The sequence below is a fragment of the Podarcis liolepis genome, assembly GCF_965112155.1.
Source record: "Podarcis liolepis genome assembly, chromosome: 9".
NCBI classification, from domain to species: Eukaryota; Metazoa; Chordata; class Lepidosauria; order Squamata; family Lacertidae; genus Podarcis; species Podarcis liolepis.
This window is the reverse complement of record NC_139564.1, coordinates 1,664,994-1,682,599: the sequence shown is the minus strand read 5'-3', so window position 1 is coordinate 1,682,599 and position 17,606 is coordinate 1,664,994. Positions and strand designations below refer to the sequence as shown.

Genomic DNA, 17,606 nt, shown 5'->3' with positions numbered 1-17,606 from the left:
TTTCTGCTGCTCCAGAGAGGCAGACACGGAGCAATGGATCCAAACTACAAGAAAGAAGATTCCACCTAAACATTAGGAAGAACTTCCTGACAGTAAGAGCTGTTTGACAGTGGAATTTGTTGCCAAGGAGTGTGGTGGAGTCTCTTTCTTTGGAGGTCTTTAAGCAGAGGCTTGACAATCATATGTCAGGAGTGCTCTGATGGTGTTTCCTGCTTGGCAGGGGGTTGGACTCGATGGCCCTTGTGGTCTCTTCCAACTCTATGATTCTATGATTCTATGATTCATCTTCCAAAGCTGTCCATTTCCTTACCTCTTTTCCCCTTCTCTTTGGATCCTTACCATCTTCAATGGCTGATGATCGATGAGGGCATATTTCAAGGCCTTGTTATTCTTGAGCACCTCTTGGAAGGGGAGAAGGAAGCGGTCCAGCAATATGTCAAAAGTCCTGCCCTTGTGGGGGGAAGGATCGGCTCTTGTCCAAATGAGGACTGGGGGGTGTTTTGAAACATCTGGGGCAGAACCGCCGTGGGGGTCTTGTTCTTGGTGCTTCTCCTTCCTCCCCCACGCTATTGGGGGTCTCCCGGGATGTTTTCCTCAGAACCCAGCCTGGACTGGAAATGTTAGAAGCACAATCAAAACATCAGGAGGTGGGAAAAAGTTATTCCAGCATTTAGCTTAGGTTCACTTCAGGGTCGCTTCAAGTTATATGCACAGGTCTCCTTCAGGGTCCCGGCCCCCCCAAAACCCCTACACAGATTAAACCCATTCACCAAACTGGCGCCCTCCAGATCTTTTGGGCAACTGTTCCCAGTAGTGCTGGCTGGGGCTGATAGGAGCTGTATTCCAAAAGATCTGGAGGACACCAAGCTGGCAAAAGCTACTATATAGGCAAGTCTGCATTTTCCATGAGGAAACGGTGTCCATTTCCATTATGTTCTCATTTACGGTTCTGCTGATTTCAGCTTTGGAGACTGAGTTGGACTCAGCAAAGACTTCAGCTGGAGTATTGTGTTAGAATGTCATAATAAAATGTTCTTTTAAAAAGCCACAACTTGAAAGAAAGCAGGAAAAAGTGACTGAAGGCAAGAAAGGAATGAATGAAATGTTCCCCATCGGAGTCATTTGCCACCCAAGCTGCGTTGACTGTGTACAGAACAACAACCGAATTGATAAAGCATTTGACTGAGCATTTGACTGCTTGCAGGATATTTTCAAGACCCACCTTATTTCTACGATTGCATTATCTTGATTGTCACTTGCTTTGAACTGTTTTTAATATTGGGTTTTCATGTTGCAACCCACCCTGGGTTTGTTACTCGCTACTCACTCCATGCCTCCAGCGGACCTCATGTCTGGGCCTCTGTTATGAACTGAGCTGAATCCTAGAACAATAGGACCCAGAATGCAGCATTCTGATTGGTCTGCAGGAGCCACCCAATCCAGCTCCAGGTGGAAGTGAATCAGCGATCTGACTGGCCTGCAGGAGCAGCCAATCAGGCTCATGGATGAAGTGAATCAGCAACCTGATTGGCCTGCAGCAGCAGCCTGGAATTAGCCAATCATGTGGGGCCCATTGTGTAAATAATGTATATATAGCTAGACGTTTTGGGGAAAGATTCATTCATTGCTACCATGAGCGGAATAAAGAGCATGAAATTCACACTCAACTCCGAGTATATTTCAGCCTCCCTCCTGTTTGGAAGAAGAATCCTGAGGCTGTTTGGTGGGCTGCTTTTGAGCTTGGTTTCCTTGCCTCCTGCTCCCTTCTCAAGATGCCATCACAATCCCTCTACTATGCACGTAACTGCAGGAGGAGGCATACACAGATCCTAATCCGACCCACAAACAAACTGGATAATTACACATTAACCTGAGGCCTTTTGCATGAAGAGCAAGTGCCCTCTCTCACATTTTAGTTTTATGTCAGGGGTTTGTACGCAGGTGCCTAGCTGTTCCAAGAATTCCTACATTACAGCCCTGGCCCTAAACCTGGGTAGCTAATTTCTGGCACTCCAGAGGTTGCTGGACTTCAACTCCCAACGCAGAACTCCCAAAAGCAAAACCGCCATCATTGCAAGAGAGCTGCGATGTTTTCACATCGATATTGCAGCACTTCAAGAAACTCAAAGAGCAGGTGAGGGACAACTGAAGGAAGAAAAAGAAGGCTACAATTTCTTCTGTAAAAGATCTACCTGAACAAGAATGTTGAATACATGGAGTAGGCTTTACTATCAAAAATGATCTTGTGAAGCTCTTGTCAGAAGTCCCTATTGGCACTGATGAGCGACTTTCAACCCTTCGAATAAAACTTGCAAAAAACCAACAGGCTACTATTTTTAGGGTGAGGCAAGTGGAAATAATAATAATAATAATAATAATAATAATAATAATAATAATAATAATAACAGGCAGCCTCTTTAAGCAGGCTCTGCGGCTGTGAGCTACTTTGCACTCTCATCCGTCCGTTTTTGTGATGATACGATTGTGTTGCTATTTATTGCACCCTGCCTTGGGCCAAGTGTGTGTGTGCGTGTCCCCACCACAACCAAGTAAACAAATAGAAACCTAAATAAACAAATGCATCACAGAGATGATATCACTTCTATTCCACAAGCAATGTTCCAAGAACACAAAATACCAGGACTCCAAAAGGAAGGTCAGGCGGTCAAGCTTTTCCAGATCGGAATAGATTCCTTTCCTCTGTCCACACATTGGAGGATTTCTTTCTCTCTCTCTTTTTTCCTTTTTGGAAGCCTGCTTACTACTTGAGTGATTCATGCCTGCTTTTCCCCAGCCTGCCCTCTTGCTGCTGCCACAGGACGTGCGACCTTCCGATGCCCTCGGCGAGGAGATACCCGCTTCGCTTCCTGCGCACTGCGTGACCTCACAGGTCTATTCCATTTGCCTCCCAAGTCTGCAGCTTCCAAGGATGTCAGGGGAAGAAATATTTCCCTCCATGCGAGGGAGGGGAGCAAAGCAAAACCCATTTGCCGTCTTAAATGGGGGGATAATTGGCCAAAGGCGAACCAAGCAGTTGAGCAGTGATACCTCTATCCCGGCTCCCTGATGTTGGCAGCGAGACCACCGGCGCTCGGGAAAATGGGGAGAATTTATGGCAAAGTGGGAAGGAGTTTGTTTTGAGATAGTTTAATGGTAATATTGAGGAAGAATTTACAAGCGTTTGCTGCTACCGAGTGGAAAAATACATTGTCCACAAAGCCAGGGGTGTTTGCCAAGCGTAATGATTCACTCCTGACTCATAAATAATAGGTCCCTAATGACCAGAGGCTATAAGGGAGCTCGTCTCTTGCCAAATATTTATTAGAAAATAGAGCTAAATCATTAGCTGGGAGCTCTCTTACTGGAAAGCCGAAACCACATCGCTTTACGAAAGGTCATAAGCTATTTCCACAAGAATTTAGACAAAACATTATTGCGTTTTAAAACTTTCATCTTTAGCACCAAAGAAAGGGGGGGGGGGAGAGAGAGAACAGTTCATTTGTTCTTGGGATTGTGCGACAGCTCAAATTTGTTCTGAATGCTTTTCCCCTCCAAGTATCCAAAAGGGTAAACAGAGACGGCAACAAGTTTCAAAGCATCTTCAGAAAATTGCAATTCATCATCTATGTCTTGGTTGGATGGTGGAGAGTAGAGGGAACATTTATCAAAGGGCCGTCACACCTCACATGGAGACAAGGACAGCATGTGGAACAGAGGTTTCTGGAGTGCGCATGGACAACACTGGCTATTTTTAAAGTTGTCTCACACTTTTAAAAACACTTTGCTGATCTGATATTAGGGTCAAATAGAGCCCTAATATGCCATAGTTAAAAGCAAGAACACAAGGAGACCAATGACCCATCTAGTCCTGTTCTCACAGGGGCCAAACAGATGCCTGTGAGAAACCAGCAAGCAGGATTTGACCACAACACCTCCATCGTTCTGACCGGACACTGAGGTCCAGTGCCAAGGGCCTTCTGGTGGTTCCCTCGCTGCGAGAAGCCAAATTACAGGGAACCAGGCAGAGGGCCTTCTCGGTGGTGGCACCCGCCCTGTGGAATGCCCTCCCACCAGTTGTCAAAGAGAAAAATAACTACCAAACTTTTAGAAGACATCTGAAGGCAGTTTAGGGAAGCTTTTAATGTTTAATAGGTTATTGTATTTTAGTGTTCTGTTGGAAGCCGCCCAGAGTGGCTGGGGAAACCCAGCCAGATGGGCGGGGTATACATAATAATAATAATAATAATAATAATAATTATTATTATTATTATTATTATTATTATTATTATTATACAGCAATTCTCCCCTCCAGCAGTTTCCAGCAACTGGGATTCGGAATTGTTACGGGAAAATCTAGGTGCGAGGCTGCTCAGTCACCTAGCTGGTCAGGCAGCGCCCGTGGGTCCTGGTGGAATAAAGGAAGGAGTCCAGCCACCAACCGGAGCAAATCGCTGTAGTCCAAAGTTTATTGCGCAACAGGTTCAAAGAGGAATTTTGAACCCTGAGGATGGGGTGACAAGGACTTTTAAAACATTCCCACCACATCCCATAATACAGTTCGTACAGCATCATTGCTACATCACAAAAGGGGAGGGGTAGACAGGGGTTACACTAGTTTAACCTTGGCAAACATGTCCAGACAAGTCCTTGGTACAAGATTAGCATAAGCAGACATGTCAGGGCAAGACTCAGGTATAAGATGAGCATAGGCAAACCCCTCTGAAGCCCCACCACCCAAAGTACAATAGACCTTCCTTTGCATGTCTGGACCCCTTGGCAAGTCTGGTGATGAGATTTGGCTCTCCTTGGAGAACAATGAGCCCAGCAATTGTCACCTCTGGGCATTTCCTAGGGTAGGAGGTGTGTACACATGTCATAGAATCATAGAATCATAGAATAGAATCATAGAATCCTAGAGTTGGAAGAGACCACAAGGGCCACCGAGTCCAACCCCCTGCCAAGCAGGAAACACCATCAGAGCACTCCTGACATATGGTTGTCAAGCCTCTGCTTAAAGACCTCCAAAGTAGGAGATTCCACCACACACCTTGGCAGCAAATTCCACTGTCAAACAGCTCTTACTGTCAGGAAGTTCTTCCTAATTGATACGGAACGGAAGGGGGGGGCTCCTTTCCCCCTTCCTTCTAGGAACATCCGAGGCCCCGCTTATTCCTATGGCCCCGCTTTAGCCAATCACAGACCTCCTGTTACAATGTATCCATTCTGTTTCTGCTTTTGCCCTATAGTACAGAATGGGTTTGAAATCATTGAAATCTTTAAAAATTGATATAAAATCAACCGTAACTCCAATTTCTTCGCTCTCAGTGTCATTCAACTCAGTTCCCCGTGGACTCCATAATGCTATCCCTACTTCCATAATCCCCGAAGCGGCAGGTCACGTACGCAGGAACTTCTTAATTTGCCAAACCTTCCCTCTAGGCAATATTAGGTGGCAGACGATGCATATCTCTGACCCATTGTCTTGCCACCACCGGTACTCAATAAATGTGTATCTATGTATATTTCCCGCTCCGCATATCCCCCCTCCCTCATCCGAAAATGCTAATTAATGTAATCCCACCTTTTCATAATGTATTCATGACGTGTAAAGTATATTCATGATGTAACTTGTGAAACCCAACCTTCCCATAATGTATTCGTGACGTTTCATGCACTGTATTCTGGGATATGGAGGGAAATTTCAAAAGTTCATGTCACCCCTTTCTCTGGGTTCAATCTCGCCTTGAACCTGTTGCGCAATAAACTTGGATCTTCTGCAGTTTGCTCCTGCGTCCGGCTGAGCTCATTTTCTTCCGCAGGGACCCACGGACTTAGTCCGATGAGCTGGGTGGCAGAGTAACACTGCACCCAGATTTTACCGTAACAGTTGGCGCCGCAACGTGGGGCTTGCGGTTCTCCCGAGCTGCTGACTGGGGGCCCCGAAATCTTCAGCCGGCTCCGGGCCATTTTGCCTGGGAAGATCCTTTTGGACCCCCAGCCATCTTCTGGGCGGTAATCGAAAGCCCTAGGAGTTCAGCCGGGGAGCAAAAGAGGGATCCAGCCGGCTTATTCATCGATCCCGGGATCATCATAGAAGACGCGTGAGTATAAGGAAAAAGGAAAATCCAGTGCACTGGTGGGAAGGGGGGTGGAATCTCCTGGCAACTGAATTCTCTGCCCTCCTCTCTATCGCTCCTTCTTGCCTTTCTCTTGGTCCGGTTAGTGAGAGAGACCGTGGACCGCTGCTCAACCCGAAAGGGGGGTTCTGAGCTCTATCTCTTTTCCTTAAAATTTCCAGCCAGCCGCACCAATTGGGAGCCCGAAAGTAAGACGGTGAGACCCGGCTTGGAAAGACAGCCGACTCTCCGCAACGGGCATCTCAGTTGAAAGCAAGGGGTTGGAGTTCTCTTTCCGAACTTCCCGAGCGTCCTTGCTAGGGGGCAGGAAGTGGTCTTGCTTTCTATCCCAATCCCAGCCGCACTGGTCGGTAACACGTGCATCGTGCGTGAGCCCGCTTCCAAAAGCAAGGGGGATTTTCAGTTCGAAATTCTATCCAGGGATCACCCGATCTGGCACCGCATGGCGCGGGCGTCCAGTAGGGCCCCTTTTCCTGAGATGTGACGATAGGTAGGAGGTTGCCAGGAGGGATAGCCCATGAGGAATTGGGCAGGACCGGCAGAGTGGAAAGAGACCCCAGGTTATAGGAAATAAGGAAATAGGAAATAAGGAAATAGGAAAGGGAACGCAAGGAACCGGATAGCTAGAGCTCTCTAAAACCCACTAAGGAAGTTGCCAGGCAACTAGAAGCCCCTTCTCCTCTTTACTATACGTCCCTGTACTAAGCATACCAAACCCCTAGACATACCAATCCTAATCAACCCCTCTCTTTCCCCCTTCTCTATCCCAGACACCCCCCCCCCAAAAAAAGGAAAAAGCAAAAAAGCAACAACAGCAACGCATGCATCTATAAAGGGGTACCCAGTCGACCAAGCGTTATGAGCCCTACCAGTTTGATTAACTGGTGGTGTGTTTGAAGAGGCAAGGAGGCTCATAAAACCATGTGGGACCTTCCTACTAATTTCACTTAATGAAGCCAGAGGTAGTGGCCCAACTCCTTGCAATAACCAACTAAAGGATGAGAATATATCTGTTTATATGTTACATGTTGTCTGTTATGTGTGTTGTCTGTTAATACATATATGAGAATATGTATGTTTACATGTTGTCTGTTATGTGTGTTGTCTGTTCCTTCTGTCTCTGGCAGACTGCTTTTCTTAAGTGTGCATAGTTTAAACTGCAAGCTTGCTTCAAAATTTAAATCTAAGGAAGCCATGCTGGATCTTAGCAGTCCTAAATAAGACAAGATGAGAATGAAGTGTGCAAATGTTTACCCCACCTCTTGCTTTGCCCCAACTTTTGAGATTGTGAGTCTACAGTCTTATTTTGGAAGGTGATGATAACCTAATGTTTCTGCTGCAAAAGCCTAGTTGAGCACAACTGCTCGCTCACGCTAAAATGCAGTGTATGTATTTCATTAAGCGTATGCCCATAAAAGTATGGTGTTCATTCTAAGAAAAATATTTGAGTCCAGTTTTAACTTTGATCTGGTTGGACAGAAGAGTTATTGTAAGGCTCCTGATATCAGTCTCTATAAGACGTCCTGGCCTCTTTTCTTAGAAAATGCCCCCCCTTGTTTCATTCTGTCTCTTTCAGGTTTTTTTTTCCTTCTCCTTCTTATTCTGTGCCAGGTAAATTTACTCCCGAGTAAGCTTCCTTTAAAGGAAACTGCAAAGGTGGGGGGGGCATAGATTAGGCTTACTATTCCTCTGCAAGTGCAGGAAAAATTGTCACTTTTGTATTCCCTTTAAATCAAATCTATGGCTGTTTTAACTATGCTTTATAAGAGATCCTCTCCCTATCTTAGGAAAAATGTTCACTTCAGTCTTTAAAGATAATTTATCTAGGAACTTTCACTCTTTAGTCTAAGGAAGTAAACACTCACTCAAACTAGCTTCAAGATCTGCTAAAAGGGTTGGGTACTTTTATTTTCCTCTTCCTTAGTACATGATAGGCGCATGGCTTGTGGTCTCTTCCCCAGTTGTGTCTGTGTACATAAGTATGTGTGTGTCTCTCTGGTAGTACAAATCTTGCTATGAACCCTGTATTTTAGGGTTGGACTAGATGACCCCAGGTCCCTTTCAACTTTCCCAATTTGTAGCTGATGTGTTGAAATTCAGCCCAGATTTGCTCGTGATGTTTGAAACAGAACTGGTGATATCAGGCATTTGAGTGATTACAGTATTTATCATTTTGTCTACTATTTAAAAAAAAAAATCAAACTTAAAAGTCTATTAAAAGTTTAAGCACATAAAAATTCATATAGTTAAGTAGAATTAGCCTTGACCATGACTGAGAATGTTAAAAAAACTAAATAAAAATCCTATGAATTCTAACTCTCTGGCCATTTTTACTCATAAATAAGAGAGCGGTTGATTGTTCCGCGAATGGCCAGAGGGATATTAGCCCTTTCCTGTACATAAAGGAAGCAGACTTTGCTTGGGCTGAATGGTGAATACTTGAATTGCTGAGTTTCTCTTTTTTGTTTTAAAATCTAACCCTATTTTTAAAATCTACTCCTTACCTTTCCCTTCCTTATTCTAATTGAGCCAAAAAGATGCAACATTTTCAATGGTATAAAAGGTTTGCTGAGGCATGAACTCTGCACATGCACAGAGGCTAGATCAGCTTACAAAAGAGAGAGAGAGAGAGAGAAAGGAGGGGGGGAGAGAGAAGGTTTGGAGAGCCTGAAACCTATACAAATTTCCTTATGTAAAACCTTGAACCATTGAGGGAAATCACCCTTAATGTGTTTTGCTCCAGGGCTACTTAAGACAATAAAGTTAAGTACTGGGCATGCCAAATTCTTTTCACAGGTAAATATCAAAGCACTCCCACTGTGAGTTCCTCTCTTGAGTAGTTCCCCCCCCCCCATTGGATTTAAATTTTATAAGTTTTTTTTTGTGTGTGTGTGTGTATGTGTATATGCCTATGCATTTTAGGAACAGCATTTCCTGACAAACCTCTCACATGAAAAAATTTTTCCCTTTCAACAGGTGTGTATATGCCTATACATTTTAGGAACAGCATTTCCTGACAGACCTCTCACATGAAATAATTTTCCTTTTTAACAGAGTGTCCTTTCTTTTCTCCCACAGCACAAATGATAATGAGGGGATGCAAACAGTGATTTAAATACTCTATAAAAAGTAATTGCATTTGTTTTTCTTTTGTCTTTCTTTCCTTAAAGCCAAACAGTCACTTTCTTTCTGTTCAGCAAAACAAGTCTGAATCCCTGCTATATTAGTTGATTTCCTTCTATCTCTTTGTGGCTTTGACATTTTTTTAGGTTACAAATAATCTGTTTTCGTTTATTAAGTTCGTTTTATTAGTTCTTCCATTATATATATGAAATTAATCGAAGCACAACCAAACATTGTTTGTGGAATGGTATTTGTTTACCTTTGGCCTGAGCATTTCTTACTAATTCTGTCATTTTGGCTAGTGCAAGGTACCTGCACAACTTTAAATTGCCATTCATTTTTATTGGTATTAACTCATTTCCCAGTATTCCGCTATTAACATTACAGCTGATGTCACATCAAGAAACACTTTTATTTTCATTTGGGATGTTAGAATGCCAAAACAGATTACTTCAGGTTACTTATTAATGGTGTGTCTTAGCATTTATTTATTTTTGGTTCCTCATAGCTCATTTTGTGTGTGTGTGTTCTACTTTAGGGACATGTTCATCACATGCTGAAAGTCAGTTTCATGAAGTTCTTTTATCAGATAGCACATGGTGAATTTTAAGTTTTTCCCCATTGTTTTCCCATTTTTTTCAGTCTAGTAGTAATCTGCGTGGTTTTGATAATATATTTAATAATAATTCTTTTCTAAATCTGATGTCCTTGTGTCAAGTTTGTTTTCATCTGACTGGTAATCTAATTTTTTGCTTTCTTTTGTATTTTTTAACCTTTGTATTTTTTACAGTTCTCTTTCTATACATGTGGAGTAATTCTTATTTTATAATATGAAAAGAACAACAACAAAAACTAAGTGAAGGAAAGCAAACAAACTTAGCAGATAATAACAGTAATTATGTGGAAATGTGATAATAAATAATAATAAATAATTTTATTTATATCCTGCCCTCCCCAGCCGAAGCTGGGCTCAGGGCGGCTAACAACAATCAAAATAGTCCAATAATGATAATGAATAAAATGTTTAATCCACTAAGATTGTTATTATTTGCAGCTTCCCATGGAAACTGGAGGACATCCTTTTTGCCTTTTGCCCCTTCCTTGTCTGTGTCTTTAAGTCTCCCCAAAAACCCTGCCCCCTTACAGGATATCACTTCTACAGATGTGCAATGATGAAAAGGAGCAACAACCCCTCAGTTCTTCGCCATCACAAGACCAGCAACACCAGAGTTTTCAAAGTGCCCACAGCTATCTCTTTCAAAGGATATAGACTGAGGGGGGAGTGGGGCTGACAAAGGGGGGAGGAGTTGAATTGCAAGGACATTTTCTCACTTTTGAAACTCAAGCCTCTGTGCTCCAGCATTCAAAAGATACATACGTAAAAGATCACAATTGTGTCAAGATATGCAACAGATATTTAATTATTTTGTTTTGTATTATGTGTTATTATGTAAGAATGTTGAAATGTGTCTGACAGTGTGATTTCCACAAAGGGGGGCAATTTATTGTGTGTAATTGTTTTTATGTTTTATGTCTTATTGCTTACACACCAATGGAGAATTCTCATGCATTTTATACTTTCTAATAGCTCACACTATTGTGTAGTCCAATGTTTAGATAACCACAATTCGTTGTCCCACCTGGCACTATGCCAACCTTCCCTACCCATTTTAAAAAATGTGCTAAAACTTGCTTTACCAAGGAGAAGCTTCTAAGAAACATGAAGGTGGATATGCTTTGGTTTAGCAGGAATGATTTCTTATAGACTTAAATTGACTTATTTGGACAACTGCCCTTGTTAAGAATGGTTTTCTTTTAACAGATTGGTTTGAAGAGTTGAGAACCATGGGGCAAGATAAATTCAAATTGGACTCAGTTTGAATTGGGCAAGTGTATCCAGGCTGCAATTAGCCTTTTGGTCCTTTAAGTGCAAGTGAGCAACCCCCATGCGTGCAAAACCACAGCCTATAATAGAATCCCATAGCTAAAGGCCAAGGCGAAGACCTCTCCCTCACGAGATGCCCAAACCTGTGCCAGCTATGGTGAATGCCAGGCGACATGGTTAAATGAAAGCCCTGAGGGGATTCAACAGACAGGATGTGTTGCTGTAGCACTATGTCAGTGTGAGACCACAGAAGAGCTACCTTGACACCTGAGAACACACAAATGGCGGGGGGGGGGGAAGCCAACTGCATTTTTCAGTCAATTAGACCTTCCTGCTAGGTGTAAAGCATAAAACACTATTGAGAATGCCACAACTAATTTAGCAACAAAATACAAGAGGTGTTCTTTATATAATACCCTATATGCAGCTACCTGCACTGCTATACTTGCAAATGACCGTAAGAGGCATGGCTTGCAAGTCCCTTTCAGGTTTGCATAAAGCCACACATCCCATTCACCGAGATTTAGGGTGCGGAGAAAAGATTTGCAAGTTCTTACAGAACTTTAATGCAAATCTATCTCCGAATGGGGGACTGATACGGAACGGAAGGGGGGGGCTCCTTTCCCCCTTCCTTCTAGGAACATCCGAGGCCCCGCTTATTCCTATGGCCCCGCTTTAGCCAATCACAGACCTCCTGTTACAATGTATCCATTCTGTTTCTGCTTTTGCCCTATAGTACAGAATGGGTTTGAAATCATTGAAATCTTTAAAAATTGATATAAAATCAACCGTAACTCCAATTTCTTCGCTCTCAGTGTCATTCAACTCAGTTCCCCGTGGACTCCATAATGCTATCCCTACTTCCATAATCCCCGAAGCGGCAGGTCACGTACGCAGGAACTTCTTAATTTGCCAAACCTTCCCTCTAGGCAATATTAGGTGGCAGACGATGCATATCTCTGACCCATTGTCTTGCCACCACCGGTACTCAATAAATGTGTATCTATGTATATTTCCCGCTCCGCATATCCCCCCTCCCTCATCCGAAAATGCTAATTAATGTAATCCCACCTTTTCATAATGTATTCATGACGTGTAAAGTATATTCATGATGTAACTTGTGAAACCCAACCTTCCCATAATGTATTCGTGACGTTTCATGCACTGTATTCTGGGATATGGAGGGAAATTTCAAAAGTTCATGTCACCCCTTTCTCTGGGTTCAATCTCGCCTTGAACCTGTTGCGCAATAAACTTGGATCTTCTGCAGTTTGCTCCTGCGTCCGGCTGAGCTCATTTTCTTCCGCAGGGACCCACGGACTTAGTCCGATGAGCTGGGTGGCAGAGTAACACTGCACCCAGATTTTACCGTAACACTAATGTTTAGGTGGAATCTTCTTTCTTGTAGTTTGGATCCATTGCTCCGTGTCCGCTTCTCTGGAGCAGCAGAAAACAACCTTTCTCCCTCCTCTATGTGACATCCTTTTATATATTTGAACATGGCTATCATGTCTTCGAGCTTGGGGAGGTGGCAGGGAAAAGAGTCCTTTTTCCAAGGGCAAAATGGTGTTGGAATGGAGGAACTTGGCAAAGGTGTTGATTTCATATGATTCATAAAGCTAGGTCTATTCCCTCAGCTGTCAAGTTGAAAGGATACATTCAGGCATAATATTTGTAACTGTTAACAACCTTAAAGTTGTGCCCCGCCCCCCCCTAATTTCCGTAACAGGAATCATTTCTACTTCTTCCAGAGCTAGCAGCCATCAAGAGCCCTCTCCTCCTCCGTGAATTTATCCAATCCTCTTTTCAAGTTACCCAAGCTGATGGCCATACCTGGCTCCTGTGGCAGGGAGTTCCATAGGTTAACTATGCACTGCATGGAGACAGACTTCTTTTTCTGTGTCCAGAATCTGCTTAACAATTTAAGGGCTTCTTTTGGAAACTTCAGGAAGTCTCACGAACTATGCGGAAGATGTGGTCCTTTGGCCAGCTGAAGCCATTGTTTGTTTTCTCATCAAGTCTTGCGTGGGGATGTCATGGGACTGGAAAGAAGATATTCCATTATTTCCCAATGTTAAGGCAGGGTCCTCTTTAGTCAGAGTGTTAGTCTCCTGTTTTGCTCTGCCCCACCCAATTCCCTTCCTCCCCCCCACCCCCCGGTCAGCCCTGATGCTTCCAGGTGCCATAAGAAAGCTGCAGAGATAGCGCAGGATAGTGCGCACCCCGGAAATGATCTTTCAGCTTCTGCCTTCTAGAAGAAGGTACAGCGTTATAAAGACTGGGACTAGCCGCCTGAGAAACAGCTTCTATCCAAATGCGGTTTTGGTTTTAAATGCAGTGTAAGGTAGTCTCTCCTGCCAACCTAGCAGTTCGAAAGCACGTCAAAGTGCAAGTAGATAAACAGGTACTGCTCCGGCAGGAAGAAGAAGAGTTTGGATTTGATATCCCGCCTTTCACTCCCCTTCAGGAGTCTCAAAGCGGCTAACAATCTCCTTTCCCTTCCTCTCCCACAACAAACACTCTGTGAGGTGAGTGGGGCTGAGAGACTTCACAGAAGTGTGACTGGCCCAAGGTCACCCAGCAGCTGCATGTGGAGGAGCGGGGAAGCGAACCCGGTTACCCAGATTACGTGACTACCGCTCTTAACCACTACACCACACTGGCTCTCAAGGAAGGTAAACGGCATTTCTGTGCACTGCTCTGGTTCGCCAGAAGCGGCTTAGTCCTGCTGGCCACGTGACCCGGAAGCTGTACATCGGCTCCCTCGGCCAATAAAGCAAGATGAGCGCCACAACCCCAGAGTCAGCCACAACTAGACCTAGTGGTCAGGGGTCCCTTTACCTTTTAAGGTAGTCTCTATGGGAATATATTGTATTTAATTATGGGGTATCAGAGTTTTTAGGGGACTAACCAGGCTGGGATAGCAGGCGTGTTGGTTTTTGAATGTCTGATGTAGATTTTTTCAATTTCATTGTTCTGTATGGGACAATGACAATAAAGATTATTGTATCGTATAAGCAACCTCTTCTCTGGTTCCCCATGAAAACTGCATCCTCCGATAAGTACAAGCGGCTGGCGCCATTCTTCTCCTTATGGAGACACTTGTGAACTCTGGGAAGAAGACTCACTTTCCCCCTCTTTGCAGAGCAAGAACGGGAAAGCTGCACCTCTCTGGAAAGCTACAGTAGTGGTGATGGGAGAAGCGGTTCCCAAACTTGTTCAGGCCCCTACCTCCTTGGTTCGATAAATGCAACCCCAGGGCCCCCTGCCCCATAAAAAAGCATTACTCAGAATAGAGGTTAGTACGAATCAAAACGGTAACAATTAATTGCACGCTTGTTCAAAATAATAATAATAATAATAATAGTAAATTTACGCCGTCCTCCCGGGCCAGGGCCAGGCTCAGGGCAGCTAACACCAAATATAAATTACAATAAAACATAATAGGGAAAAGGGGAAAAAAAACCAAAACCCAGTTAATTAAAATACAGCTTAAAATACAGCCTCATTTTAGTAATAGCTCATAAATCAAGACCAAGAAGGGTGGAAACGTCAGATATTCACCCGAGCCAGCTATCTATGCTGGTCCTACATGGGCCAGCAAAAAAGCCAAGGGAAAATTTATATGCCAAAGCCCATATAAGGGGTCAGAGTGAGTCTAAGCCAAAGGCCAGGCGGAACAGCTCCGTCTTACAGGCCCTGCGGAAAGATGTCAAATCCCGCAGGGCCCTGGTCTCTTGGGGGAGAGCATTCCACCAAGTCGGGGCCAGTGCTGAAAAGGCCCTGGCCCTAATTGAGACCAATCTAACCTCCTTGAGGCTTGGGACCTCCAAAGTGTTGTTATTTATGGACCGTAAGGTCCTCCGCGGGGCATACCAGGAGAGGTGATCCCGTAGGTATGAGGGTCCTAGGCCACATAGGGCTTTAAAGGTCAAAACTAGCACCTTCAACCTGACCTTGTGTGGTCAGACCATTGGCAGGTTGCAGCTCTTGCTGTAGCTGCATAGACCGATCCGAGAGAGACATGTTTTGTTACAGCCGGGGCAGATGAAGGCGTCCGGTTGCTCTGCTGCAGAGGCAACATGGCGTTTCTTCTCTCTGCCCTAAGGCCCCGAGCAAATTTTGAACAAGCCGGGAGCGATGGAGAAAGCAGCACTCGAAAGCCGCCAGAGAGGGGCTTGCAAAAGGGGAGCGAGGGGAAATGTTTTCAATTATGGGGGCTGTGGTTTTCACCAAGAAGGCTTCTCTCTGGTGGATAGTCTGCGCCTGCCGGTTGCCAGACTGGGGGCAGGCAATTCTCCCCTCCAGTGGTTTGGAGGGAGAGAGAGCTACCCTGGAACGAGCAGCGAGATGCATGTGGAGAAAACATTCCGGTTTCTCCCGAGCATCTTTCGTCCCCGCTGGTTTGTGGTTGCGAGATAAATGGAAGTTTATTCTGGGATCGAAAATGACCTCACCCGCTCCAGAGCCGAGGCTTTGGGGAGCATGCGCCCTCCTGCACGGCGCAGGAACAGAAGTTGATGTGCTGAACTCCCCCAGGGGCCTTTAAAAATCAGCAGAGAATGCCCAGACCTGAGGGTTGGAAGCATAACAAAGCAAAGGGCCCACTTTCGGGAGCCTGCGCTGGGAATACCCCCCAATTGTAAAATAGGATACGGCTATTAGCTGACATGTGGAAAACTCCAGATGCTGGCCTGCGTCTCTCGCCAGATCCATGTTGATTAGGAGCAAGAAAACAGCTTCTTTCCTTTCAGGAATAATCGCAGGGGTTGTTAAGATCCTTGTAAAGCTCGCCTGCGGAGAAGGCCTTCCACCTTTGAAGTAGATGGGGAGGTCAAACAGATCTTTTTGAAAAACAAAATAAAAACGAAATAATAAAAACCCGAAACCAGAACGGGGTCCAGGTGCGCACCACCTTCCTTCCAGAGCCTGGGCAAGGAAAGGAAGTGAGGAACAAAGAGTGAGGAACAAAAGGAGGGCATCATTAACGATTTCGCTGGAGAGTCCAGATCTGTTTTCCAGAACCAGCTTTCGGAGGCTTGTTATCTCAAGCTTGTCAGGAAAGGTTCCCTGAGATGACAGTCAGCGTCTACGCAGAACACAGGTTTCCAGGGTGTTTCAGCCCCACACACCCTTCTTGGCTTTCTCGGGTCATTCACAAGTCACCGGGTGTCACCGGGGAGCATGTCAACACCCCTGGCTGCTGTTTACATCATCCCTAATCCCAGGACTAGACGAGTGATCAGTGCATCAGTTTTGAACTTGCCAGGAGATGTTGAATCACTTTCATCTCTCCGTCGCTCGCAGATCAGCACCGGGCCCCGATTCCAGCACCATCGGAGATTGCTCATGGGAGGACAAAACTGCAGGTGTGGAATCATAGATTGGAATGGAAGGATTGTCGTGTTGGAAGGGCCTCAAAGGCGATCTAAATTCACCCCACATGCACACAAACGCCGATTCAGAAATCCCGTTTTCCAGCATCCGAACTCTGATTGACAGTTCCCCATCACCTTGCAAGATGGGTCACCATTCAACTACCGTATTTTTTGCTCTATAAGACTCACTTTTCCCCTCCTAAAAAGTAAGGGGAAATGTGTGTGCGTCTTATGGAGCGAATGCAGGCTGCGCAGCTATCCCAGAAGCCAGAACAGCAAGAGGGGGTGCTGCTTTCGCTGCGCAGTGATCCCTCTTGTTCTGGCTTCTGAGATTCAGGATAATTTTTTTCTTGTTTTCCTCCTCCAAAAACTACGTGCATCTTATGGTCTGGTGCGTCTTATAGAGCAAAAAATATGGTATTTGCCCCATCAGGCAGCGCTTCCTAATGTTTAGTCCAAATCCCATTTCTTGTGAACAGGATCCTCCCTTCAGGAGCAACAGGAAACAAAGCTCTTCCTTTGTCCACATGGCAACAAACATTGGAAGGTGAGCAATGAACCTGTCCTGAACCTGCCCCTTCTCTGGGCTAAAGGCTCCCTAACTCCTTTGACGTGTCCTTATAGCAGGACTCAGTCTCTTCCAAGTCCTTCACCTGCTTCCTGGCATGTTCCAGGTAAGACCATGAGAAGAGCCCTGCTGGATCAGGCCAATGGCCCACCTAGTCCAGCATCCTGTGCTCACAGTGGCCAACCAGATGCCTATGAGGAGCCCACAGGCAGGATTCGAGCACAAGAGCACTTTCTTTCAAGACCACATCTTGAAAGATCTACACTGGCTCCCAGTACGTTTCCAGGCACAATTCCAAGTGTTTAACAGACCACTGTATTTTAATACTTTGTTGGAAGCAGCCTAGGGTGGTTGGGGAAACCCAGCCAGATGGGTGGGGTATAAATAAGGAATTATTATTATTATTATTATTATTATTATTATTATTATTATTATTATTATTTCTCCCCTCCTGTGGTTTCCAGTAAGTGTTATTCAGTAGCATTACTGTCACCAACTATGGAGGGCAGAGCATA

The 17,606-nt window shown here is 44.7% G+C and overlaps 1 long non-coding RNA gene across 1 annotated transcript in view; it reads right to left on the bottom strand.

Annotated features, from left to right (window-relative positions):
• Positions 1 to 16,779, bottom strand: part of LOC310686051 — a 424,340-nt gene extending 407,561 nt beyond the window's left edge. The window contains exon 1 of the long non-coding RNA XR_014515682.1: positions 16,676 to 16,779. This is a non-coding gene — a long non-coding RNA (uncharacterized lncRNA). The remainder of the gene's footprint in view (positions 1 to 16,675) is intronic.
• Positions 16,780 to 17,606: the final 827 nt, after the last annotated feature.